At 35.1% G+C, this 26899-nt stretch overlaps 1 long non-coding RNA gene across 1 annotated transcript in view; it reads left to right on the top strand.

Moving 5' to 3' along the window:
* LOC139038476 (uncharacterized) overlaps positions 1 to 26899 on the top strand; it is a 181262-nt gene that overhangs the window by 132961 nt on the left and 21402 nt on the right. Inside the window, exons 2-3 of the long non-coding RNA XR_011491493.1 lie at positions 5363 to 5418; positions 10304 to 10473. This is a non-coding gene — a long non-coding RNA (uncharacterized lncRNA). The remainder of the gene's footprint in view (positions 1 to 5362; positions 5419 to 10303; positions 10474 to 26899) is intronic.

Genomic DNA, 26899 nt, shown 5'->3' with positions numbered 1-26899 from the left:
CTCAGGAGACACAAGTTCAATCCCTGGGTCAGGAAGATCCCCTGGCGGAGGAAATGGCAACCCCCTCCAGTATTCTTGCCTGGAAAATTTCCGTGGACAGAGAAGCGTGGTGGACTGCACGTAGGGAGCGAAGATCCCATGTCTCATGGCTGAAACACCGAAACATAATAGAAGCAGTATCAATATTGTAACAAATTCAATAAAGACTTTAAGCACACCTGCAAAAAAAAAAAAAAAAGGAGAGAGAGACTTTAAAAATGGTTTTTCTTATTTTTATATTTTCTTAAGTCTTTTTTTTTTTTTTTTTTAGTATATGTGCTGCCGAAGTGGGCACTACATATCGATTTTTAAATAGCCAATTGATTTCTTTTTTGTGGTAACTTTGGCTTATAACATGTATGTTTCATGTGTAAAACTTTATATTTCTACTTCTGCATAGACTATAGTGTGCTACCTGATGAAAGTTTAGTTTTCATTCATCAACATGAAATTGACTCCTTTTACCCATTTCATTCTCTTCCCACATTTCTTGCACTGTGATAACCATTACTTTATTCTCTGTACTTATTTGTTTCAGTCTTGTTTTATTTTTATGTTCCACATATGAATGAAATTATATGGTATTTGTCTGCCTTCATCTAACTTATTTCACTTAGTATAATGTGATCAAGGTTCACACATGTCACAAATGGCACAATTTTATTTTTCATAGCTGAGTTGTATTGCTGTGTGTCTGTGTGTACAACATCTTATCCATTCATTGCATTGCTTTCATATCTTGGCTGTTGTAAGTAATGCTGCAATTCACATGAGTGTATGTATCTTTGAATTAATTTTTTGATATTCTTCAGATAAATACCCAGAAGTGGAACAGCTGAATCATATAATAGTTCCATTATTAATTTTTTGAGGAATCTCCATACTGTTCTAATCAATTACAAAAAGAAGCAAATCAGTACACCTGTGTTTTCTGACTTGTTTCTTATTGTCATCGATTAGAACTTACAGAAAAAAGAAATAAAGATCAGAATAGGAATCCTTACTAATTCCTGTTTGAATGGAAATTTCTATTAACTGTTGCATTAAGCACCAGTAAGTGTGAAAATTTTATCAGTTGTCTTTTTCACCATCTCATGAAATTATTATGAAGTAATTTTCTCTTTATCAATAAGTTCTTTTGGCTTTTCACATTTGGGTCAGTTTTAGTAATTTATATTAGGATAGAAAAAAATCAATTTTTCTATCCTCACTGTAATTTCTAATTTTAATCATAGAACTTATTGTAATCAAATAATTCTATTTCATAGAATTATTATAATCATTTAATTAATCTTAATTAAATAGAAATTTGTTTCTAAATATGTTTCTACATATCTAAAACTGTATAAATATATATTACTACTTTGTTACCTAATAGATTTATGTGTTTTTTAAATTTTATTTTATGTTTTTGAAGTGTGAAAGTTCAGTCATGTTTGACTCTTTGCCACTCAGTGGCCTATACAGTCCATGGAATTCTCCAGGTCAGAATACTGGAGTGGGTAGTTTATCACTTCTCCAGGGGATGTTCCTAACCCAGGTCTCCCACATTGCAGGTAGATTCTTTACCAGCTGTGCTGCTAGGGAAGCCCTTTATGATTTTATCCTTATATACATCCTTACATATTGCTATTTATGTTACTTAATAGATATACATTTTTATTTTTTAATGCTTTTATCCTTATACTTTTTTCTTCCTAAAAAAACCTTTTTTCAAAAAAACCCCATCTTTTTTCCATTGAGATATAATTGACATATAACAATGTATTAATTTCAGATGTACAAAAAATGATTTGATATTTGTATATATTGCAAAATGATAACACAGTAAGTCTAGATAACATGCATCATCATCTATTCTCTTAGCAACTTTCATATGTACATTAACTATAGTCATACTGTACATTACATACTCATGACATGTATTCTATAACTGTAAGTTGTACCCTTTGACCACCTTTACCCATTTTGTCTATCCTCCCAACCTCTGGCACCACCAATGTTTCCTCTGTATTTATGAGCTCCAGTTTTATTTGCTTATTTTAGATTCCACATATAAGTGAGATCATATGGTATTTGTATTTTTTTCTTATTTCACTTAACGTAAGTCCCTCAAAGTCCATCCATGTTGTCATAAATGGCAAAATTTCCTTCTTTTTATGGCTGAATAATATTCCATTGCTTATACATACATATAAAATGTCTTTATCCATTCATCTCTCTGTGGCCACTTAGGGTAATTTCATGTCTTGGCTATTGTAAATAATGCTGCAGTGAACATGGAGGAATAGATATTTTTTCTAGTAAGTAATTCTGTTCCCTTCAGATAAATACCCAGAAGTGGAATAGCTGCATCATATGGTAGTTCTATTTTTAATTTTTTAAAAAAATTCTGTTTTCCATAGTAACTACACCAATTTACATTCCCAGAAACAGGACGCAGGCATTCCCCTTTCTCTGCATCTTTGGCAACACTTGTTATTTCTTATCTTTTCAATAATATCCATTCTAACAGGTATAAGATGCAGCCTCATTGTGGTTTTGATTTGCAGTTCTCTGATGATTAGCAATGTTGAATACCTTTACATGTATCTGTTGGCCATAAGTACACTTTCTTTGGAAAAATGTCTTAATCATATCCTCTACCCGTTTTTACATCAATATTTTCTGTGGTTTTGTTTGTTTGTTCTACTGTTGAATGAGTTTTTTAAAACACATTTTGGATATTAACCCACTATCAAATATATGATTTGCAAATATTTTTATCCTTTTCAATATGTTGCCTTTTCACTTTGTGGGTGGTTTCTTTTGTTGTATAGAGCTTTTTAATTTGATATAGTCCCAAATGTTGTTCATTTTTCTTGCCTTTGTTTTTGGTGTCAAATAGAAAAAGTTGTTGTTAAAGCCAGTTATATAGCTTATCACCTTAGTTTTCTTCTAGTTTTATGATTTCAGGTCATTGTTCAAGTCTTTAATTCATTTTTAGCTAGTTTTTGTTTGTGGTATAAGATAATGGTTTAGTTTCATTCTTTTGCATATGACTGGTTCTCAACACCGTTTATTGAGACTGTACATTTAACATTTTATATTCAAAGTTATGTTGTCATAAATTAATGACTGATTTGTGGATTTATTTCCTGGGCGCTCTATCCTGTTCTATTGATCACTGTCTCTATTTTAATGCCAATGCCATACTGTTTTGATTACTGTAGCTTTGTAATATGGTTTGAAATCAGGAAGTGTGATGACCCCAGCTTTCTTCTTCTTTCTCAAGATTGTTTTTGCTAATCAGTGTGTTTTGTGGTTCCATACAAGTTTTAGGTTGTTTTCTTCTACTTTTTTGAACAATGTCATTGAAGTTTTGATGGGAATTACATAAAGTTGTAGGTTAGTTTGGGTAGTATGAATGTTTTAACAATAATTCTTCTAATCCATGAACATGAAATATCTTTTCATTTTTTTTCTTCAATTTCTTTCATCAAGGCCTTAAAGTTTTCTGTGTACATGTCTTTCACCATCTTGGTTACATTTCTTCCTTGTTTTTTTGATGCAATTGTGAATAGGATTGTTTTCTTAATTTCTCTTTTTAATAGTTTGTTATTAGTGTGAAGAAGTGCAACAGAGTTTTGTATAATAATGTTATATGCAGCAACTTTACTGAATTCTTTTATTATAATATAAATTTTTGGTAGAGTTTCAGATTTTTTTAATATATATATCATTGGCAAACAGTGACAATTTTACTTCTTCCTTTTCAATTTGGATATCTTTTATTTTGCATATTTAGCCTAATTGCTCTGTCTAGGACTTCCAATAGTATGTTGAATAAGTGGCAAGAGTAGGCATCCTTATCTTGTTCCTATTCTTAGAGATAAAACTTTCAGCTTTTCACCATTGTGTATGATGTTAGCTGTGGGCTTATTATACATGGCTTTAATATGTTGAGGTGCATTATCTCTATACCCACTTTGTTGAGAGCTGTTATTATAAATGGATGTTGAATTTTGTTAGATGCTTTTTATGCATCTGATGGACAATCATGATTCTTTCTTCAAGCTGTTAATTTGCATCATATGAACTGATTTGCTGATGTTGAACCATATTTGAATCCCTTGAATAAATTCCATTTGATCATGGTGTAGGATGCTTTTAAAATATTATTGAATTCAGTTTGTTAATATTTTTTGAGGAGTTTTGCATCTATGTTCATCAGGGATATTTGTCTATAATTTTCTTGTGGCATCCTTAACTGGTTTTGGTATCAGAGTAATGTTGATTTTGTAGAGTGAATTCCATAGTGTTCCCTCCTCTTCTGTTGAGAAAGGTTGGTGATAATTCTTCTTTAAATGTTTGGTAGAATTCACCAGTAAAGTCATCCGCTTCTGGACTTTTGTTTGTTGGGTGCTTTTATGATTTGATTTCCTTAGCAGTAGTAAATCTGTTCAGATATTAAATTTGTACATGCTTCAGTCATAGTGGATTGTGTGTTTCTAGGAATTTTCCAATTTCTTCTAGCTTATCCAATTTGTTGGTATATAGTTGTTCACAGTAGTCTCTTATGATCCTTGGTTTCTTTGTATCACTTGCAATGTCTTCTCTTTCAATTCTTATTTTGTTTGAATCCTTTCTCTAGCTCTCTCTCTTTTTTCTCCTTGAGATTAGCTGAAGTTTTGTTAATGTTATTTATCTTGTCAAAAAATCAGCTCTTTATAGCATTGATTCTTTTTTTATTTTAGTCTCTATTTCATATATTTCGTTTCTGGTCTTTGTTATTTCTTTTCTTCTACAAGCATATCTCAGGAGATTTTATGAGTTTGGTTTCAGACCACTGTGATAAAAAGAATATCACAGTAAAGTGAGTCACATGAATTTTGGGGTTTCCCAGGGCATACGGAAGTTTTGTTTACACTAGAACTTAGTCTATTAGGTGTTCAATAGCATTATGTCTAACAAAAACAAAGTATATTATCTTAAATAAAAATACTTTATTGGTAAAAATTTTTAATGTCATCTGAGCCTTCATCAGGCAATAATTTTTTGCTGGTAGGGGTTTAAAATACTGTGAGAATTACCAAAATGTGACAGAGAGACACAAAGTAAAGAAATACTTTTAGGAAAATGGCATCAGATATACCTGCTTAGGGCAAGATTGCAACAAATCTTTAAATAATAAAAAACACAATACCCATGAAGTTCAATAAAGTGAAGCTAAATAAAATAAGCTGTGCCTATACTACCTTTGGGCTTTAATTGTTGTTTTTCTAGTTCCTCAAAGTATAAATTTAAGTTGCTTATTTCAGATTTTTCTTGTTCCTTGATCTAGGCATTATCCCAGGAATTTTCATCTTAGAATGGCTTTGACGCATCTCATAAGTTCTGGTATGTTGCATTTATATTTTCATTTGTTCCAAGGTTTTTAAAATTTCTCTTTTGATTTCTTTTTTGACCTTTTATTTAGTAGCATGTTTAATCTCCATGTATTTATAAATATTCTGCTTTTTTTCTTGTGATCGAATTTTTGTTTCATACTAATGTGGCCAAAAGGACGCTTGACTAGGATTTCAGTTTTCTTAAATTTATTAAGACTTCTGTTGTGGCCTAACTTATGATCTCTCCTGGAGAAAGTTCCATGTACCCTTGAGAAGAATGTGTATTCTCTTGCTTTTGTATGAAAGGTTCTAAATATGTCTATTAGTTCTTCTGATCTAGCATGTTGTTTAAAGCCAGTGTTTCCTCATTGATTTTCTGACTGGATCATCTACCCATTAAAGTGTGGTGCTAAACACTCTTACTATTATTGTACTATCTATTTTCCCTTTAAATCTGTTTATATGTGCTTTATATATTGAGATGCTCCTATGTTGGGTCAGAGAAGGCAATGGCACCCCACTCCAGTCCTCTTGCCTGGAAAATCCCAGGGACGGGGGAGCCTGGTGGGCTGCAGTCCATGGGGTTGTGAAGAGTTGGACACGACTGAGCGACTTCACTTTCAATTTTCATTTTGATGCACTGGAGAAGGAAATGGCAACCCACTCCAGTATTCTTGCCTGGAGAATCTCAGGGACGGGGGAGCCTGGTGGGCTGCCGACTCTGGGGTCGCACAGAGTCGGACACGACTGAGCGACTTAGCAGCAGCAGCATATTGGGTAGGCTTCCCAGGTGGCACTTGTGGTAAAGAACCTATCTGCCAATGCAGAAGACATGAGATGCAGGTTCAATCCCTGCATTTATAATCCCAGAAATATACCTTGGAGGAGTGCATGGCAACCACTCCAATATTCTTGCCTGGAGAATCCCATGGACAGAGGAGCCTGGCAAGCTATAGGCCATAAGGCTGTGAAGAGTCAGCATTATTTATAAATGTTATATCCCCTTCTTGAACTGAGCCCTTTATCATCATGTAATGACCTTCTTTGTATCTTATTAAAGACTTTATCTTAAAGTCTATTTTGTCTAATACAAGTATGCTGCCCAGATTTCTATTGACTTCCGTTTGCATGGAATACCTCGTCCTATACCTTTATTTTTAGTCTGTGTGTGTCCCTATATCTAAGATCTTCTGTAGGCATCATGTAGATGGTTCCTGATTTTTATCCATTCAGCTACTCTATGTCCTTTGATTTGAAATTTTAGTTCATTTACAGTTTGCAATTATTGACATGTATGTAGTTATTGCCATTTGTTAATTGATTTCTGACTTTTGTAGTTTCTCTTGCTTCTCTAGCTCTATTCCTTTTGATACTGCTCCTTTATAATGGTGTTCTTAGCATACTTTTTTTGTGTATATACTATAGATTTTTGCCTTATGGTTATCATGAGGCTCACATAAAACAACTTATAACAGCCTATTTTAAGTTAATAGCAACTTAAGTTGGAAAGCATCCCAAAGCTCTATATATTTACCCCCACACACATTTTGTTTTTAATGTCTTAATTTATGTATTTTTATACTGTGTATCATTAACTAATCATTATAGTTATAGTTGTATATACTACTTTTGTCTGTTAACCTTCATACTAGCAATATAAGTGATTAATGTACTACTTTACAACATGAGATTATTCTAAATTATTCTGAATTTTACTATATATTTACCTTTATCAGTGAGATTTATACTTTCATGTACTTTGCTTTAGTAAGCATGTTTCATTTCTGCTTAAAAAATTCCCCTTAACATTTCTTGTAAGGCTGGTCTAGTGCTTTAGCTTTTGCTTGTCTGGAAAACTCTCTCCTTCAATACTTCATGACAAATTTATTCTTTTTATAGACAGTTATGTGTAAGTCTTTTGTTTCATTTCTTTTTAGTAGTTAATGAAATTTGGGATACAAACTTACTTTTACTGTACCTTGGTCAATCTATGCCATTTGATATGTAGTATTTTTATTATTTTATAAATTGTTTTCAGCTGTTTCAGATTTTCCTCTTTGTTTTTCTGGTCAGAAAATTAATTTTTAGTTCCCATGGTTGGGATATGCTTTATTTTATTGTGTTTTACTGTTTACCTCTTTTACATTATGGAGAATTATAGATTTTAAGGTTTTATTTAAGGTTGAAGAGATGATCAATTTTAGCAAATGTCCCTTGACAAAATATGAAAGTTTTCTTTCCTTTGTAGGGTGGAAATTTAGTTTTCTTTTTTTATTTATTTATCTGAGCAAAAAACTTATACTTTTTTCTCTTCTTGTTTGTGTACTTGCTCTGTTAAAGGTTGAAAATTGTCTGTTAAGATCTCTCTCTATAATATTTTGAGTAATTTGTGCTTTTTATTTGTTTGTGTATGTCTATCTGAACCTCAGAGGCAAAGTATTGAGTAAATCACACACCTGAATACACAATGCAGGATCACTGATGCTTCTGTAAGGCCTTATGCTCTTTTTTTGATTTATACATTTACTTCTTTTAATCCTCATTTTCTATTCCACCTGTCCCCTCTTTCATCCCAAACTCAATTCTACCTAGTTTTGCAGATGTCCTTTGGTTTGTATATATGCTTGTGAAACATGAATTGTTTTATATGCATTGTTATTTTTAAATTTTTATAAATGGTAATGTAAATTACATCACTTGTTTCTCACTTTTTCATAAAATATTGTGCTTATATGACAGTTTTGCTGTATATGCTGTTTTTAAAGTAGCCTTGGTTCTCAATAGTAGTATGTATGTATCTACCATGTTTATTTCACTTATTTTCTCAGCAGTGGGCACCCAGGTCACATTCAACTTCCTGAAATAAGTTGGCATAAATTCCCTTATATATTTCCCCTTATGAACTTCTTTAGGTTATAGAGGCAAGAGAAGGGTGCCCAGATGGAAGGATATCAATATACTTAATTTAACAGATTTCTCAGAAGAGTTACACAGTCTGCATTTGCATCAGCAAAATATGAAGATCCTCAGGTCTCTAATCCCAGCCATTTGGCCTTAGCCAGCTTTATAATGTTTGACAGTCTGAAGAGTATAAAAATGACATCTCATTTTAATTTATTTCTGATTATTATGTGCTCCTAGCATATATTTAAAAGTTGAGATCTTTTAAATTTCACTTTCTGTATTTTGTTTGCTTTTACCTTTTGTCTATTTGGTATTGCTATTCTTTTGTCTTGTTCATTTGTAAAGCTTCTTTTATAGTCTAGACTGCTGCTGCTGCTAAGTCACTTCAGTCGTGTCCGACTCTGTGCGACCCCATAGACGGCAGCCCACCAGACTCCGCTGTCCCTGGGATTCTCCAGGCCAGAACACTTAGGGGTCAGCAAATTTTGGTCTCTGGCCTAAATATGACTTGCTGCCTATTTTCATACAGCCAACATGCTAAGAATGAAGTTTACATTTTTAAATGACAGGGTAAAAATGAAGGGAATAATAATATTTTGTGACACATGAAAATTATATAAAATCAAGAATTTTAGTGTGGTAAATAAAGTTGTATTGAGCATAGCCATGCTCATTCATTTATGTATTGTATATTGCTGACTTTATGCTACAATGACTGTGTTTAGAGTTTAGTTCCAACAGAGATTATATGACTCACAAAGCCTAAAATATTTACTAGCTTATCCCTTTATGGAAAAAGTTTGCTGACCTCTCATCTGAGGGAGTCTCTGATTGATTTCAGACATTTTCAATTTTTCCATTATGTTTTCTAGTCAAGAGCCATTATTTTGCTATAATCAACTTAATCAGTTAAAAGTTTTTTCTGATATTCCATGCTTTTAAGATTACGTTTAAAAAGTTCATTTCCACTCCATTATCACAAAGATATTTTCTCACATTAGCTATAATTAGTTTTGTGATTTAACTTTTACATGTAGATATTTTGTAAACCATGAGTCCATCTTTGCAAATGAATTTTTCTCTGTATAGGGAACCAACTTTCCCCAAACCATCTAAAAAATTATCTGTTCCTTCTTTTTTATACGTTAGTGTATGGTGCCATCTTTATCAGGTATCATGTTTCTGTGGGCTCATGGGTCTGTTTACATGCTTTCTCTCTTGATCCAGCCATCCTTTTGTCTATTTACTGGTTATTATAATAATTGGAAAGGTAAGTGTTCACCTTTGTTTTTTTTTTTTTTATGTAGGTCAACTTAATTATTTCTTCACTTCAATTTGTTAATGTAAATTTTAGAATATGTTTGATTTTTAAGTATTCTAAATGGAATTTTTTGATGCAGTTTATAGACTAAATTGAGGATATCTTTATAACGTTAAGTGGACTTGTCCACAGCACAGAATATACTCCATTTATCTGGGTAATTATTACATAGTTTAGTGAAGCTTAACATTTAAAAACATGAAATTTTGTGTGATCTTGATAAAGGTAATTTCCAGTTACCTTAAATTGTTGTTGCTATTGGAAAGATACATTTTATTATATTTTTTTAGTTGATTTTTGCTGTTACAGAAAATGCCATTGGTTTTTGTATATTGATTTTGTCTCTGGCAACACGATTGTACTCTCTTACTTTTATTGTTTTTTAATTTAGTTGGTTTGTCTAGGTAGATGATGTTATCTGCAAACAACAACATTTTTATATCCTGCTTCCACCTTGGGTCCTCCTCATTATCATTGTTATTGCTGCTGCTATTATTATAACACTTTATAGTATTGGCCAGGATAGTATAATAGTGTTGCCAGAGACAAAATCAATGTACAAAAACCAATGGCATTTTCTGATCCTATATTAAATGGCACTGCTGTTGGTGGACATCCATGTTGTTTAAATGGAGTAACTTTTGACTTTCTTGTGGCTCAATTGGTAAAGACTCCACCTGCAATGTGGGAGACCTGGGTTCAATACCTGAGTTGGGAAGATCCCCTGGAGAAGGGAAAGGCTACCCATTCCAGTTTTCTGGCCTGGAGAATTCCATCGACTGTATGGTCCATGGGGTCACAAAGAGTTGGACACAACTGAGCAACTTCCACTCACTTCCAGTAAGTGTACTGTTTATCATAGTTGGGTTTTGTGTATGTGGGGTGGTGGGGAGGAGTGTGAATATAAACTTTAGCAAGTTAAGGTGATTTCCTTCCATCCTAGTTTGTGATTTTGCTCTAATTTGGAAGCTTTTCAGAAATTTGTTGTCTTTATTGAGGCAATCAGATTATTTCACTCCTTTTTATGTGGCAAAATATATTGTCATTTTTTATGAGATATATTCACATATCATAAAATTTACTTTTAAGTATATAGTTAGGTGATTTTTAGTATATCTATATATCTGTGAGGGATTCCCAGGTGGTAGTAGTGGTAAAGAATCTGCCTGCCAAAGCAAGAGACCTGTGTTTGATCCCTGGGTTGGGAAGATCCCTTGGAGGAGGGCATGGGAACCCACTCCAGCATTCTTGCCTGGAGGATCCCACGGACAGAGGAGCCTGGCTGTCTACAGTCGATAGTGTTGCACCGAGTTGGACACATCTGAAGTGACTTAGCACACACTCATATATCTGTGAAATTACTACTTCAATCTAATTCTGAAAGATTTTAATCACTCCCAAAGGAAACTCTGTGATCTCATTTCCTTGTGCCCCCAAGCCCCTGGAAACCATAAAGCTGCTCTCTCCACCTCTATGGATTTGCCCATTCTAAACATTTAATGTAAATGAAATCATGCAATGTATTGTTTTACATGTCTGGCTTCTTTCATGTAGCATAGTGTCTTCCAACTTCTTTCATGTAGCGTGTATCAGTACTTTATTACTTTTAGAGCTGAATAATATTCCATTGTATGGATATATCATATTCTATTTATCAGCTGAACATTTGGGTTGTTGCTACTTTTTGGCTTTAATGAAGCATTTGGCTACTATATACATTTGGATACAAGTTTTTATAAAATTGTATGCTTTCATCTTTTTTAGATATATACCTATGCGTGGAGTTGCAGAGTTATAAAGTAACTATATTGAACTTCTTAAAGAATTACCAAACTGTTTTTGAAAGCAACTGCATTTTTTTTCATTCCCATCAGCAGTACATGAGAGTTTCCACATCTTCACCTGCGCTTACTGTATAGCCTTTTTTTTTCTTTATTATAATCACACTAGTAGGTGGACAGTAGTATCTCATTGTGGTTTGACTTGCTTTTCCCTAATAGTTTTTTTCTACATCTTCTTTGGAGAAATGTTTAATTTCTTTGCCCATATTTTCATTGGGTTATTTGTCTTGTTAGTGAAATTCATGTATTCCTGCCAGTCTGGATGCCTTTTATTTTTTCTTGTTGTCTAATTTCTCTTACTATAGCCTCCCGTACAATGCTGAATAAGTGTAGCAAGAGCAGACATCTTTGTCTTGCTCCTAATTTTAGGAGAAAGACTTTCAGTATCTCTAACAGTGAAGTTAGCTGTGAACCTTTCACAGATATCTTTTACCTGGTTGAGGAAGCTCTCTTCTATTCCTAGTTTATTGAGTGTTTTTTTATAATAAAGCATATTGGATTTTGTCAAGTATCTTTTTGCATCTGTAGAAATGATAATATTTTTATCTTTTATTCTATTAGTATGGTGTATTAATGTTCACATATTGAGCCAACTTTGTATTCTTGGAATGAATCACAATTGGTCACAGTATATATTTTATATGTTGCTGGATTTAGTTTGTTAGTATTTATGGAAGATTTTTATGCCTGCAGTCAGAAAATATATTGGTCTATAGTTTTCTTTTCTTGTAATATCTGATTTTGGGTTCAGGCTAATATGACCTCATAGAATGAGTTGGAACATGTTCCTTTTCTATTTTTTGAAAGAGTTTGAGAAAGTTTGGTGTTAAATTTTCCTTTAACATTTGGTAGAATTAGTGACTGAAGTTATCTCTTCTGGGATTTTCTTTGTGGGAATTTTTTTATTATTCAATTTCTTGTTGTAAGTGTATTCAAACTTTCTATTTTTCTTTTAATCAGTTTGGGTAGTTTGTGTCTTTCTAGGAACTTTTCCATTTCATCCAAGATATGTAATTTGTTGGCATACATTGGTAATGGTATTACCTTATGACCTTTTTTAATTCTGTAAGGTCAGTAGTTACTTACCTTCTTTCGTTTCTTATTTTAGTGATTTGAGTATTCTCTCATTTTTTTTGGTCCATGCAGATAAATAGGGGGATGGGTGGGATGAACTGGGAGCCTGAGACTGACATATATACGCTCCGATATATAAAATCAATAACTAATGAGAACCTGCTCTAGAGCACGGGGAACTCCTCTTGGTGCTCTGTGGAGACATCAAGGGAAGGATATCCAAAAAAAGAGGAGATCTATGTGTACATATGGCTGATTCAGTTTGCTGTGTAGCGGAAACTGACACAGTAGTATAAAGCAACTATACTTCAACTCCGATAAAAAAAGACATTTTCAATAAATAAGTTAGAGGATGATTTATATTGTATGATAACATATGTTTAAAGTTTATGTACATACATATGGTCTATAGCTATCTGTAAATGTAGACTTAGGTATGCAAATCTGGGATGAGAAGGATATATAGCACGTTCATGATAGTGGTTTCACAGAGGAGGGAAGGAGCTGTGATTTCATGGCCATCAGTTGGTCTGTAACTACATTTAATGTTTGGTTTTATGAAAAAAGAAATAATAACCAAGGAAAATATGCTATAATGTTAATATTTATTATTTCTGAATTTGAGCACATGGTTTTTTATTACATTAGTCTCTCTGATTTTTTCATATGTTTGAAATATTTTATAAGGAAAATATTTTTAAGAATCTCATCAGAGTGGAACAACATGCTGACAATAACAAGATAAAAATTAGGAAAGATAAGTTACAAAAAAATTCTAACTTTAAATCAAAGAGAAACCCCACCAACTGGATATATACACAGTAGGGGGGCATGTGGGTTAAAACAAGAATTTATTTCAATATCTATGATTTGATTTGATTACAGTTTCATGTATCGATACTACTAAAGCCTGCCAACAAATCTAATTTGTCCTAAAGCTGAACAATATGAGTGAAATATCGGAAACAGAAAAATGATAGCACTATTCAACTTTTTTCAGCCAAAGCTTATGTTGCTCAGTTGTATAGAAACTGGAAGTTGTTTTACAGAGAGAATGACCAGAATGGTGAGAGGAACTCTGAGCTGTGTCACATGCCAGGCTTAGAGAGGACAAAGTTCGGGATGGATATGATGACCATCATTGCTGTCTTGTAGAAGTAGAATTTTCCTAGTTTGCTGTGGCCTGAAGGGTAGAACTAGAGCCAAGAAATTGCAAGTAGATGATTACACACGTTACGTTTCACCTCAAATAAACAGCTTTCTAGTTGGACTGGCCAAATACGACATTCCTCACCATTAAAATTGCTTAAGCAAAGACCCTGATTATTTGGTTGTGAATTGTTGGTTGTTGGCTGGACTAGAACAGTCATTCCCGACACTGGAGTTTCATGGACCAGTAAAACTTCAAATGAATAATTGGCAAACCAACAAAAAGTTTCCAACCTACTATTTTGCTAAGGAAGATGGTTACAGAGAGACAAAAAATATACACCAACCCTATTTTCACCATTACTTACCAAAGTTAATGTGATATATTATACCAGAACATTTTTTTTCTTTTCAAGAAAAAAAAATTACCATTTGTACTGATATTTTTTTAAGAGAGAGTGTGTATGTGTATAATGTTTTAAAATAGAAGAAAATATAAACCTATTTTTGGTTTTTGTTATATGCTATGTAAATCATTTCCTTGATTAAATATATCAATTTGGGAATTCATACATGTAATTGTATGCTATGAAGTGGAATTTATGTATCCAAACTGTTTTTGAAATGTATTTTTTGTTTATAGTCATTGTCAAACATACTACTTGGCCTTGAGGTAGAAGTAAATTCCAAATGTCATTTCTTTTCATTTAGAGTATTCTTTGTGGGCTGGAAAAGCCAAATAACATCAGCAAATATAGTTCTATCTTCCCTTTGTGCCTTTCTGAAAGCCAGGTCTGCTAGAAGGAAGGAGCAGGGCATTGGTTTCCAAATAACTGCTTACAAAGAGGACCACACAGCTTAGAAATAAGGACAGAAGTCCCACCAATTGAATGCATCCACACCAAGGGAACATGGCTCCACATGGCTGCTTACAATAAGGATCTCCAAGATCAGAAATCAGTAAGATTGTGCTTCCTCACAGACTGGGCTGATCCAGCGGATTCTGATCTACCACAGCGTTTCTTATTCTATGCCCTTAAGAGTTTGGGCCCTAATTCTTTCTTGTCAAGGGCTGTCCTGTGCCATGTAGGGTTTTGCAGCATTCCTAGCCTCTATTTATTAGATGCCACAATTACTTCCCCCACTCTAGTTGTGACCATCAAGAATGTCGCTAGACGTGCCAAGTGTTCCTTTGGGACCAAATTGCTCCCTGTTGAGAACCATGTATCTAAAAGAGGGTTTCTGATAGTAATACTAGAATCACTCACTCTTTTTTATGATCTTTAAGCATAAATTAAAATAAAAAAGGGCACGAGAGTGGGCAGTTCTCTAGGCTCCTATTTAGTCAGAGATATTTCTTCTTTTGGACGTGGATAAAAATATCTGGGAACAAGTTTCATCTGCGTTTGAGTGTAGAGAAACTGGCAAACCTTTAAATACCATTGCTGCCCTTTTTGTATTCATCAGTCTTGATGAAGACTGTGACCTTTTTATCATGCTGTTTCTTTTTAAAAAATTACCTTGGAGTATTTGAGAAAACATTTTTAAAGATGTGCAGTCTGACCATTACATTTCCATCGTCCTCCAAGAGCCATAAAAAAAGTTAACTTCATTATTTGGGGAAAATCCCTACTTATGTAGGCAACTTTCCCTCAAACACATACATATGGCTTCTCTTATTCTGGGTTTGGCTCGCTGCCTGAATCAAAAGTAGGAACTGATCTGTATTTGCCTTTGAGAAAGGGATCTGTGACCTGACTTTTGTTTTCCAGTGCTATTGAGCCATACACTGTGCAGCTGTAAATAGTCTTTCTTCCTCATCCTAATGGAAAATTATACTTGGCAGAAATAGTGTGAATCACTCTACACAAGGCACCATTGGAACTTGTGAAAATAGCAAAAGGAATGAAGTACTATACCAATTAAAGGAGCATTTTCAGGGGTTTATTTAATTATGGAGAATAAAGAATGCAGAGGTTGGAGCAAAGCATCATTTGCAAGAAGATATTTAGTGCTAGAGTAAGGAGTTCATAAAGTAAATTTCATACAGGTTGAAATACATCTCAGTTTCTTGATAGTGCTGTGTATGTTGTCTGGATCCTATGCTTTCCAGAACTTTGACTTTTGTTTGTGCTCAGAGCCTCATTTATCTCAATAGGAGAAAGAAATTAAAGTTAAGATAGATGAACTTTCGGTGATCTGCTCTGTGAAGGTATGTCACAAAGGTAGAGCTAGTAGCCCAATAGTTCTAAGATTTCCTAATCCCATTCATTGGAAATCATTCAGTTCAGTTTAGTTAAGTTGCTTAGTCGTGTCTGACTTTTTGCGACCCCATGGACTGAGGCATGCCAGGCCTACCTGTCCATCACCAACTTCCAGAGTTTACTCAAACTCATATTCATTGAGTTGGTGATGCCATCTAACCATCTCATCCTCTGTCGTCCCCTTCTCCTCATTCCTTCAATCTTTCCCAGCATGAGGGTCTTTTCAAATGAGTCAGCTCTTTGCATCAGGTGGCCAAAGTATTGGAGTTTCATCTTCAACATCAGTCCTTCCAATGAACACTCAGGACTGATTTCCTTTAAGATGGACAGGCTGGATCTCCTTGCAGTCCAAGGGACTCTCAAGAGTCTTCTCCAACACCGTAGTTAAAAAACATCAATTCTTTGGTGCTCAGCTTTCTTTATAGTCCAAGTCTCATATCCATACATGACAACTGGAAAAAACCATAGCCTTGATTAGATGGACCTTTGTTGTCAAAGTAATGTCTCTGCTTTTTAATATGCTGTCTAGGTTGGTCATAACTTTCCTTCCAAGGAGTAAGCGTCTGTCAATTTCATGTCTGCAGTCACCATCTGCAGTGATTTTGGAGCTCAAAAAAATAAAGTCTGTCACTTTTTGCACTGTGTCCCCATCTATTTGCCATGAAATGATGGGACCAGATGCCATGATCTTAGTTTTCTGAATGTTGAGCTTTAAGCCAACTTTTTCACACTCCTTTTTCACTTTCATCAAGAGGCTCTTTATCTTTTCTTCACTTTCTTCCATAAGGGTTGTATCATCTGCATATCTGAGGTTATTGATATTTCTCCCAGTAATCTTGATTCCAGCTTGTGCTTCATCCAGCCCAGCATTTCTCATGACATACTCTGTATAGAAGTTAAATAAGCAGGGTGACAACATATAGCCTTGATGTACTCCTTTTCCTATTTGGAAGCAGTCTGTTGTTCCATGTCCAGTTCTAACTGTTGCTTCTTGACCTGCATACAGATTTCTCAAGAGGCAGGTCAGGTGGTCTGGTATTCCCCTCTCTTTCAGAATTTTCCACAGTTTAGTGTGATCCACACAATCAAAGGCTTTGGCATAGTCAATAAAGCAGAAATAGATGTTTTTCTGGAACTCTCTTGCTTTTTCGATGATCCAGCGGATGTTGGCAATTTGATCTCTGATCCCTCTGCCTTTTCTAAATCCAGCTTGAACTTGTGGAAGTTCATGGTTCATGTATTGTTGAAGCCTGGCTTGGAGAATTTTGAGCATTACTTTGCTAGTGTGTGAGATGAGTGCAATTGTGTGGTAGTTTGAGCATTCTTTGGCATTGCCTTTCTTTGGGATTGGTGAAAACTGACCTTTCCCAGTCCTGTGGCCCCTGCTGAGTTTTCCAAATTGCTGGCATGTTAAGTGCAGCACTTTCAGAGCATCATCTTTCAGGATTTGAAATAGCTCAAGTGGAATCCCATCACCGCCACTAGCTTTGTTCATAGTAATGCTTCCTAAGGCCCACTTGACTTCACATTCCAGGATGTCTGTCTCTAGGTGAGTGATCACGCCATCATGATTATCTGGGTTGTGAAGGTCTTTTTTGTATAGTTCTTCTGTGTATTCTTGCCACCTCTTCTTAATATCTTCTGCTTCTGTATGGTCCATACTGTTTCTGTACTATATTGTGCCCATCTTTGCATGAGATGTTCCCTTGGTATCTCTAATTTTCTTGAAGAGATCTCTAGTCTTTCCCATTCTATTGCTTTTTTCTATTGCTTTACATTGATCGCTGAGGAAGGCTTTCTTACCTCTCCTTGCTAGTCTTTGGAACTCTGCATTCAAATGGGTATATCTTTCCCTTAACTACTTAGAAAAAATGGAATGAGATAGACTGACTGTGGTGGGAAGTGTTTTTGCTTATGTTCTTTGTCTTGATGGTGAATGGGGCAAGATTTCTTGTTTTAGATAAAGATGTTTCCAGAGGCAAAACAGACACTTGAAAATAACTTTTAATATTTAAAATCTCTCCTGTGGCCTGATTACCTGGTTCATTTTCCTTTGAGGTATTTGAGAATGAGGAATGCCCTTTCAGGAAGATCACTGTCACCCCCTGAGTTGTGGGTTGACCAAGCTCTATAATATATTTTCTTATGCCCTTTTCTTAGGAAATTAAATAATTATCTGTTACTTTCCAACAATAACTGTCTGAATACATATTCAAGCCTCATTTTGTTGCTTCGGTCACAGTTGTAGGAAATTTCCCAGTTATGACTTAGGCAAATATCTTTGACTTACTTTTTATTACTCTTTTTCTCCCTACTTTTCAGATGTTGAGAATCTTATGATTATTTTCTTGATGTTTCTTTATCAGTAATAGATGAATCCCCTTTTATAAGAATTTACTGTTGGTTTCAGGAGGGTTCTTTGTGTGACACATAAACTGCCTTTCTGGTAAATATGAGGGTTTTCCTCATTACATTCCAGTGAATATCATATATGCAAATTTTATATTGAGAGTAACCATGCTGTTATTAGATTTTTCCCTTTATTTTTCTCTTAGGTTCTTCTTACGTAAGGTTAGAAAGCTTTTCTGCTCTCAAACTGGCCATGTGCCCTTTTGGAGCAAGTATTACTTCAACATGGGTTTCCTGGGTGGCTCAGTGGTAAAGAATCCACCTGCCAATGCAGGAGATGGGTTATCCCTGGGTCAGGAAGATCCTCTGGAGGAGGAAATGACAACCCACTCCAGTGTTCTTGCCCGGGAAATTCCATGGACAGAGGAGCCTGATGGGCTAGGTCCACAGGGTCACAAAAGAGTTGGATATAACTGAGCGACTAAACAACAGTAGCAACAAATTCCCCCAGGATAGATGATAACTGATAAACCAACATGCTCATAGCCCCAGGACTGCTTGAGTATCCAAGAACTCAGTGGGAACGTGGCAATAAGAGAAAGTGAAGGTAGGCAGGTAGGAAGGGGGAGAACTCTGACCCTGATATCTATAAAAGTAAGATGGGAGAAAGGAATTCTCTTTCGGGTGACACTGGGGATTGAGAGTATAAATGGGGAAAGCATACAAGTAAGGCAGTCAGGGATTATTAGCATATGAGCAAGTCACAATAAAGGCTTCTCTACAGAGTTAGTCCCTTGTGCCGTAGCTGTCCTGACCTCATACCATGAGGAATTTGATAGACTGACAAAAGAGCAGATTGCCAGCTTCTTATATCAACTACTTATGTTAATGTTAGGATGTAAAATGTCCTGGTCTGTGTTAGATATATTTCCAGAAGTGTTGGAAGAGCAGCCAATTTAGAAAAAGCCTATGAAATAATTTCCACAGAAATTCACCTAAGAGAGCTCTGACATAGGTCTCACACCAAGTATGTCAGCTTATTGGTGAGCCATTCCAGGCTCCTGTGTAATCGTTTCTCCATATCTTCTGCAGTACCTGGATGTGGTCCCTGTTTTGTTGATGACTATACCTCTGGTGTCCAAGCACATAGCAGGCATACAATAAATATTGTTGAAAGAGACTGATATTCAGAGATCCTAAATGTCTCACTCAAGATTATACAGCTTAATCTAGCAATCATCAAAATCGAGGAAAATTCCAATCTAGATCTATCTGGCTCCAAATTCATGCTTTTTATGTTCACTCATGCATAATGTAATTTAGCTTATAATTTTTAGCAAAGCCAAACTATGTTGTACATCAAAAGATTCACAAAAGCTCTGAATAAAATGTTATGCAATACTTGATACATATAAGTAATTGACATGACTTTATGAAGCATAATAACATCAACACGGTGAACTCACTGTTTAGATTAAAAACTAGAAAGAGTTGGACACGACTGAGTGACTGAACTGAACTGATGCATTTTTTAGAGACTTTCCAGGTGGCCCTTGTGGTTAAAAACCCACCTGCCAATTCAGAATACTTAAGAGATGTGGGTTCAATCCCTGGGTCAGGAAGATACCCAGGAGGATGGCAAGGCAAACCACTCCAGTATTCTTCCCTGGAGAATCCCATGGACAGATGAGCCTGGTGGGCTATGGACCATTAGATTGCAAAGAGTCAGACACAACTGAAGTGATTCAGCTCACATGCATGTATTTTTTTCTTTTGTAAATATCATTTTTTTAGAATTGTGACCTAAAACCAATATAGTGATAGTTATGATTTCAAGTTCTGGTTTTTATTTTTATTCAGTTTTTTTAATTAAAAAATTTTTATTTTAGATTGGAATATAATTGATTTTACAATATTGTGTTAGTTTCAGGTCTATAGCAAAGTGATTCAGTTATTCAGATATATTTATCTATTATTTTTCAGATTCTTTTCCCATTTAGGTTATTACAAAATATTGAGTAGGGTTCCCTGTGCTATACAGTAAATCTTGTTGATTATCTGTTTTACATGTAGTAGTGTGTATATGTTAATCCCACTTCCCTAATTTATCCCTACCCCAATTTATCAATTTGGTAACAATAAGTTTGTTTTTGAAGACTGTGTCAATTTCTATTTTTGTAAATAAGTTTATTTGCGTATTTTTTTTTCGATTCCACGTATAAGTGATATCATATGATATTTGCCTTTTCCAGTTTACTTCATTTAGTATGACAATCTCTAGGTTCATCCATGTTGCTGTAAATGGGATTATTGCATTCTTTTTTATGGCTGAGTTATATTCCATTGTATATATGTACCACATCTTCTTTATCCATGCCTCTGAAGATGGACATTTAGTTTGCTTCCCTGTCCAGCGTGTTGTAAGTAATGCTGCAATGAACACTGGGGTGCGTGTGTCTTTTCTAATTATGGTTTTCTTTGGATACATGCCCAGGAGTGGGATTGTGGGATTATATAGTAGCTCTTTTTAGTTTTTTAAGGAATCTGCATACTGTTCTCCATAGTGGCTAACCAATTTGCATTCCCACCAATAGCGTAGGAGGATTTTCTTTTCTCCACACCCTCTCCAGCATTTAAAGAATTTTGATGATGACCGTTCTGACCATGAGGTGGCACCTTATTATAGTTTTGATTTGCATTTCTCTAATACCTAGCAGTGTTGAATATCTTTTCATGTGCCTCTTGGTCATCTGCATGTCTTCTTTGGAGAAATGTCTATTTAGGTCTTCTGCACAGTGTTTGATTATGTTGTTTGTTTTTTGATATCGAGCTGCCTATACTCTTTGTAAATTTTGAAGATTAATCCCTTCTTGGTCTCACTGTTTGCAAATACTTTCTCCCATTCTTTGGGTTGTCTTTTCATTTTGTTTATGGTTTCCTTTGCTGTGTAGAAGCTTTTGAGTTTAATTAGATTCCATTTGTTTTTGTCTTTATTTCCATTACTCTAGGGGACAGGTTGGAAAAGATATTGCTACATTTTACGTCAAGAGTGTTATGCCTGTGTTTCCCTATAAGAGTTTTATAGTATCTGGTCTTATATTTAGATTCTAGTTTGAGTTTATTTTTGTGTATGGTATTAGAGAATATTCTAATTTCATTTTTTATTTTAGCTTCCAGTTTTCCCAGAACCATTAATTGGAGAGACAATCTTTCTTCTATTGTATCATCTTGCCTCCTTTTTCAAGGATTAAGTGACTATAATGGCATAGCTTTACTTCTGAGCTCTTTATCCTATTCCATTGATCTGCATTTCTGTTTTGTATGTGTGTATGTGCAGTATCAAGCTGTTTTGATGACTGTAATTATTATCAAAGCTTATAATTCAACAGTATTGAGAAGTATAGGACAAAATACAGTTATTGGAGGACAATTGCTCTACAATATTGTGCTGGCCTCTGCCACACATACCACAAATCAACCTCTCCCTCCTGAAACTCCTCTAATACTACAAATGAATATATCTTTGTAGTATATTCTGAGGTCAGGGAACTTCATTCCTCCAGCTCCATTTCTATATCTCAAGATTGCTTTGGCTATTCAGGGTCTTTTGTGTCTCCATACAAATTTTCAGATTTTTTTTTAGTTCTGTGAAAAATGCCACTGGTAATTTGATAGGGATTACATTGAATCCGTAGATTGCTTTGAGTAGTATAGTTATTTTGACAGTCCTATTCTTCCAATGTAAGAACATGGTATATTTTTCCAACTGTTTGTGTCATCTTCAGTTACTTTCATCAGTTTATAGTTTTTCAAGTACAGGTATTTTGACCACTTAATTAGGTTTATTTCTAGGTATTTTATTCTTTTTGATGTGTAAGCAAATGGGATTTTTAATTTCTCTTTCTGATTTTCCATTGTTAGTATATAGAAATCCAATAGATTTCTGTGTATTAATTTTGTGTCCTGCAACTTTGCTGAATTCATCGAAGAGCTCTAGTATTTTTCTGGTAGCCTCTTTAGTATTTTCTATGTATAGTAAGTCATCTGCAAAAAGGGAGAGTTTTACTTCTTTTTGGATTCCTTTTATTAATTTTTCTACTCTGCTGTGGTGGGGACTTCTAAAATTATGCTGAATAAAAGTGGTGAGAGTGGGCACCCTTGTTTTGCTCCTGAACTTAGAGACAATCTTTCCTGTTTTTCACCATTGAGTATAAAGTTAGCTGTAGGTTTGTCATATTTGGCCTTTATTATGTTGAGGTATATTCTCTCTGCCCAATCTCTGGAGAGTTTTTATCATAAATGGACGCTGAATTTTGTCAAAAGTTTTTTCTTCGTCTGTTGAGATGATCATATGGTTTTTATTCAATGTGTTGATGTGATACATCACACTAATTGATTTATGGATATAAAAAAATCCTTGCATCCCTGGGATAATGGTGATCATGGTGTATAATCCATTTAGTGTATTGTTGATTTGGCTTGCTAGGATTTTGTTGAGAATTTTTTCATCTATATTCATCAGTGATATTGCCCTGTAAGTTTCTTTTTCTTTTGTGGGTATCTTTTTTAAATTTTGTTATTGGGTAATATTGACCTAATAGAATGAGTTTCGGAGTATTCCCCTCTCAGCAATTTTTTGGAATAGTTTCAGAAGGATGAATGTTAACTCGATTTTCTCATGTTTGATAGAATTTGCCTGTTAAGCTATCTGGTCTTGAGCTTTTGTTTGTTGGGAGTTTTTAAATCACAATTTCAACTCACTGCTTGTGATTGAACTGTTTATATTTTTCGGTTTATTTCTGATCCAGTCCTAGGATACTGTACCCTTATAAGAATTTGTTCATGTCTTCTAGGTTATTCATCTTGTAGGCATATATAGTTGCTTGCATTAACAGTTGTCTTATGTTCCTGTGTATTTCTGTGTTATAAGTTGTAATTTAGCCTGTTTTCATTCCTGACTTATTGATTTGGACCCCCTCTTTTTTCTTGATGAATCTGGCTGACACCTTATCAATTTTATTTATCTTTTCAGAGAGCCAGCTTTTACTTTTATCAATCTTTCCTATTGTTTTCTTCACCTCTATTTCATTTATTTCTGTTTTGATATTTACGACTTCTTTCCTTCTATAAACTTTGTGTTTGTTCTTCTTTCTCTAGTTGCTTTACTTGTAAAGTTAGAGTTTGTTTATATGAGATTTGTTTCCAGAGGAAAGTTTGTATTGCTATAAACTTCCCTCTTGTGACTGTTTTTGCTGTGTTCCATAGGTTTTGAATGGTTGTGCTTTTGTTTTCATTCGTGTCTAGGCATTTTTTACTTTCTTCTTTGATATCTTCAGTAATCCACTGGTTGTCTAGTAGCATATTGTTTAGCCTTTATGTATTTGTGTTTTTTACAGTTTTCTTCTTTTGGTGATTTTTAATTTCATAGTGCTGTGGTTGGAAAAGATGCTTAATATGATTTCAGATTTCTTAAATTTACTGGGGCTTATTTTGTGGCCCAGCATGTGAACCATCCTGGAGAATATTCCATGTACATTAGATGAATATGTATTCTGCTGCTTGAAATGCTATATAAATACCAACTAAGTACATATGGTCTCTTGTGTCTTTTAAGGCCTGTGTTTCCTTCTTGATTTTCTGTCTGTATGATCTGTCCATTGATGAAAGCAGGGTGTTAAATTCCCCCCACTATTATTGTGTTCCTGTCAGTTGCTCCTTTTATGGCTGTTAGCATTTGCCATATTGAGGTGCTCCTATGTTAGGTGCATGTGTATTTTCAATTGCTACATCTTCTTCTTGAATTGATCCCTTGATCGTTATGTAGTGTCCTTCTTTGTGTCTTGTAACAGTCTTTATTTTAAAGTTTATTTTGTGTAATATGAGTTACGAGTTACAAGTTCAGTCGCTCAGTCATGTCCAACTCTTTGTGACCCCATGAACCGCAGCACGCCAGGCCTTCCTGTCCATCAGCAACTCCCGGAGTTTATCCAAACTCGTGTCCACTGAGTTGGTGATGCCATCTAACCATCTCATCCTCTGTGTCCCCTTCTCCCCCTTCCTTCAATCTTTCCCAGCACAGGGTCTTTTCAAATGAGTCAACTTTTTGCATCAGGTGGCCAAAGTATTGGAGTTTCAGCTTCAACATCCGTCCTTCCAATGAACACTCAGGACTGATTTCCTTTAGGATGGACTGGCTGGATCTCCTTGCAGTCCAAGGGACTGTCAAGAGTCTTCTCCAACAGCACAGTTCAAAAGCATCAATTCTTTGGCGCTCAGCTTTGTTTACAGTCCAACTCTAACATCCACACATGACTACTAGAAAAACCATAGCCTTGACTAGACAGACCTTTGTTGTCAAAGTAATGTCTCTGCTTTTTAATATGCTGTCTAGGTTGGTGATAACTTTCCTTCCAAGGAGTAAGCATCTTTCATGGCTGCAATTACCATCTGCAGTGATTTTGGAGCCCCCCAAAATAAAGTCAGCCACTGTTTCCACTGTGTCCCCATCTATTTGCCATGAAGTGATGGGACCGGATGTCATGATCTTAGTTTTCAGAATGTTGACCTTTAAGCCAATTGGTACTCTAACTTCTTATTTTAAAGTTTATTTTGTGAGATATGAGTATTGCTACTCTAGCCTCTTTTGAATTCCATTTGCACGTAATACCCTTTGCCGTCCTCTTACTTTCATTGTATATGTCCCTAGGTTTGAAGTGGGTCTTTTGTGTGCAGCATATATATAGGGCTTGTTTTCTTATCCATTCAACCTGTCTGTGTCTTTTGGTTGAAGCATTTAATCCATTTACCCTTAAGATAATTATCAATATGTATGTTCTTACTGACATTTAAAACATTTTGGATTTGCTTTTTAAGTCTTTTTTCTTCCCTTGCTCTTCTTCTCTCCTGTGATCTTGTGATCGTCTCTCTTGTGATCTGATGTCTAAATTTAGTCTTGTGTTTGGACTCTTTTTTCTTTTGTGCATGTATCTATTCTTCAGTTTGTGGTTACCATATGGTTTTGATATAGCAATATGTATATAAACAAGATTGTTTAAGTTGCTGGTCTTTTCATTTCAAATGTATATCTAGTACCCAGCATTTGTGCTCTCCTCTTCTCACAACTGATGGTTTTGATATCATGTTTTTATGTGTATGATTTTGTACCTTTACTATATGTTTGCCTTTACCAATGAGTTTTTCCAATTGTAATTTTTTTTTTTTCCTAGTTGGGACCTTGTCTTTTCTGCCTAGAGAAGTTCCTGAACCATTTGTTGCAAAGCTGGTCTGGTGGTGCTAAATTCTCTTAGTTTTTGCTTGCCTGTAAATATTTTGATTTCTCTTTCAAATTTGAGTGAGAGCCTTCCTGGATAGTATATTCTTAGTCTTAGGTTTTTCCCTTTCATTACATTTTACATATTATGCAACTCCCTTCTTGCCTGCAGTTTCTGCTAAGAAATCAGCTGAATAACCTATTGGCGTTCCCTTGTATGTTATTTGTTGCTTTTAGTATTTTTTATTTGTCTTTATTTTATTGATTTGATTACCATGTGTCTCAGCATGTCCCTCTGGGTTTATCCTGCCCGGGACTCTCTGCTTCCTGGACTTGGATGACTGTTTCCTTTCCCATGTTAGGGAAGTTTTCAGCTATTGTTTTTTCAACTATGTTCTCAGGCACTTTCTCTTTCTCTTCTCCTTCTTGGACCCCTCTAGTGTGATTTTGTTGCATTTAATATTGTCCCAGAGGCCTCTTAAATGGTCCTCACTTCTTTTCATTCTTTTTTTATTTTTTATTTTGTTCTGTGGCAGTGATTTCTACCCTGTCTTCCAGCTCACTTATCTGTTCTTTTGCCTCATTTATTTTGCTCTTGATTTCTTCCAGTGTATTTTCATTTCAGTTATTGTTCATATCTGTTTGTTCTTTATTTTTTCTAGGTCATTTTTCACCATTTCTTGTATCTTATTGGTCTGTGCCTCTATTCTCTTTCCTAGATCTTGGAGCATCTTCCCTATCATTACTCTGAATTCTGTTTTGGGTAGATTGCTTGTCTCAACTTCATTTAGTTGTTCTTCTGGGGTTTTGTCTTGCTCCTCCATTTAGAACAGATTTACTGTCTCATTTTGTCTTTCTGTGATTACGATTTCCCGTCCATAGACTGCAATGGTGTAGTTCCTCTTGTCTCTGATATCTGCCCACTGGTGGGTGAGGCTGGTTTGGAGATTTGTGGAGGCCTCATGGTGGGAGGGACTGGTGCCTGCCAGCTGGTGCTGGAGCAGGGCCTTTTGCCTCTGGTAGGCATGGCCATGTCAAGCAGTGTGTTTAGGGGGAGGCTGTAGGCTCAGGGAGATTTTAGGTAGGCTGTCTGATGACAGGTGGGTGTGTTCCTGCTGGTTGTTTGGCCTAAGGCATCCCAGCACTAGAACCTACAAGCTGTTGGGTGATTCCAGTCTTGGTGCTAAATGTCCCAAACTATTTCCAGACCTGTTTACCACCAGCTTTTATGTCCAAAGAGAGAGCTATAGCTGCTTCCTGCTTAAGTGACATACCAACACCAGCAGGTAGGTGAGGTCCAGGCTTCTATGAAGTCATTG

Source organism: Odocoileus virginianus, chromosome 15 (assembly GCF_023699985.2).
Source record: "Odocoileus virginianus isolate 20LAN1187 ecotype Illinois chromosome 15, Ovbor_1.2, whole genome shotgun sequence".
NCBI classification, from domain to species: domain Eukaryota; kingdom Metazoa; phylum Chordata; class Mammalia; order Artiodactyla; family Cervidae; genus Odocoileus; species Odocoileus virginianus.
Note: the sequence above shows the minus strand (reverse complement) of the source record. Positions and strands in the feature narration are given on the sequence as shown.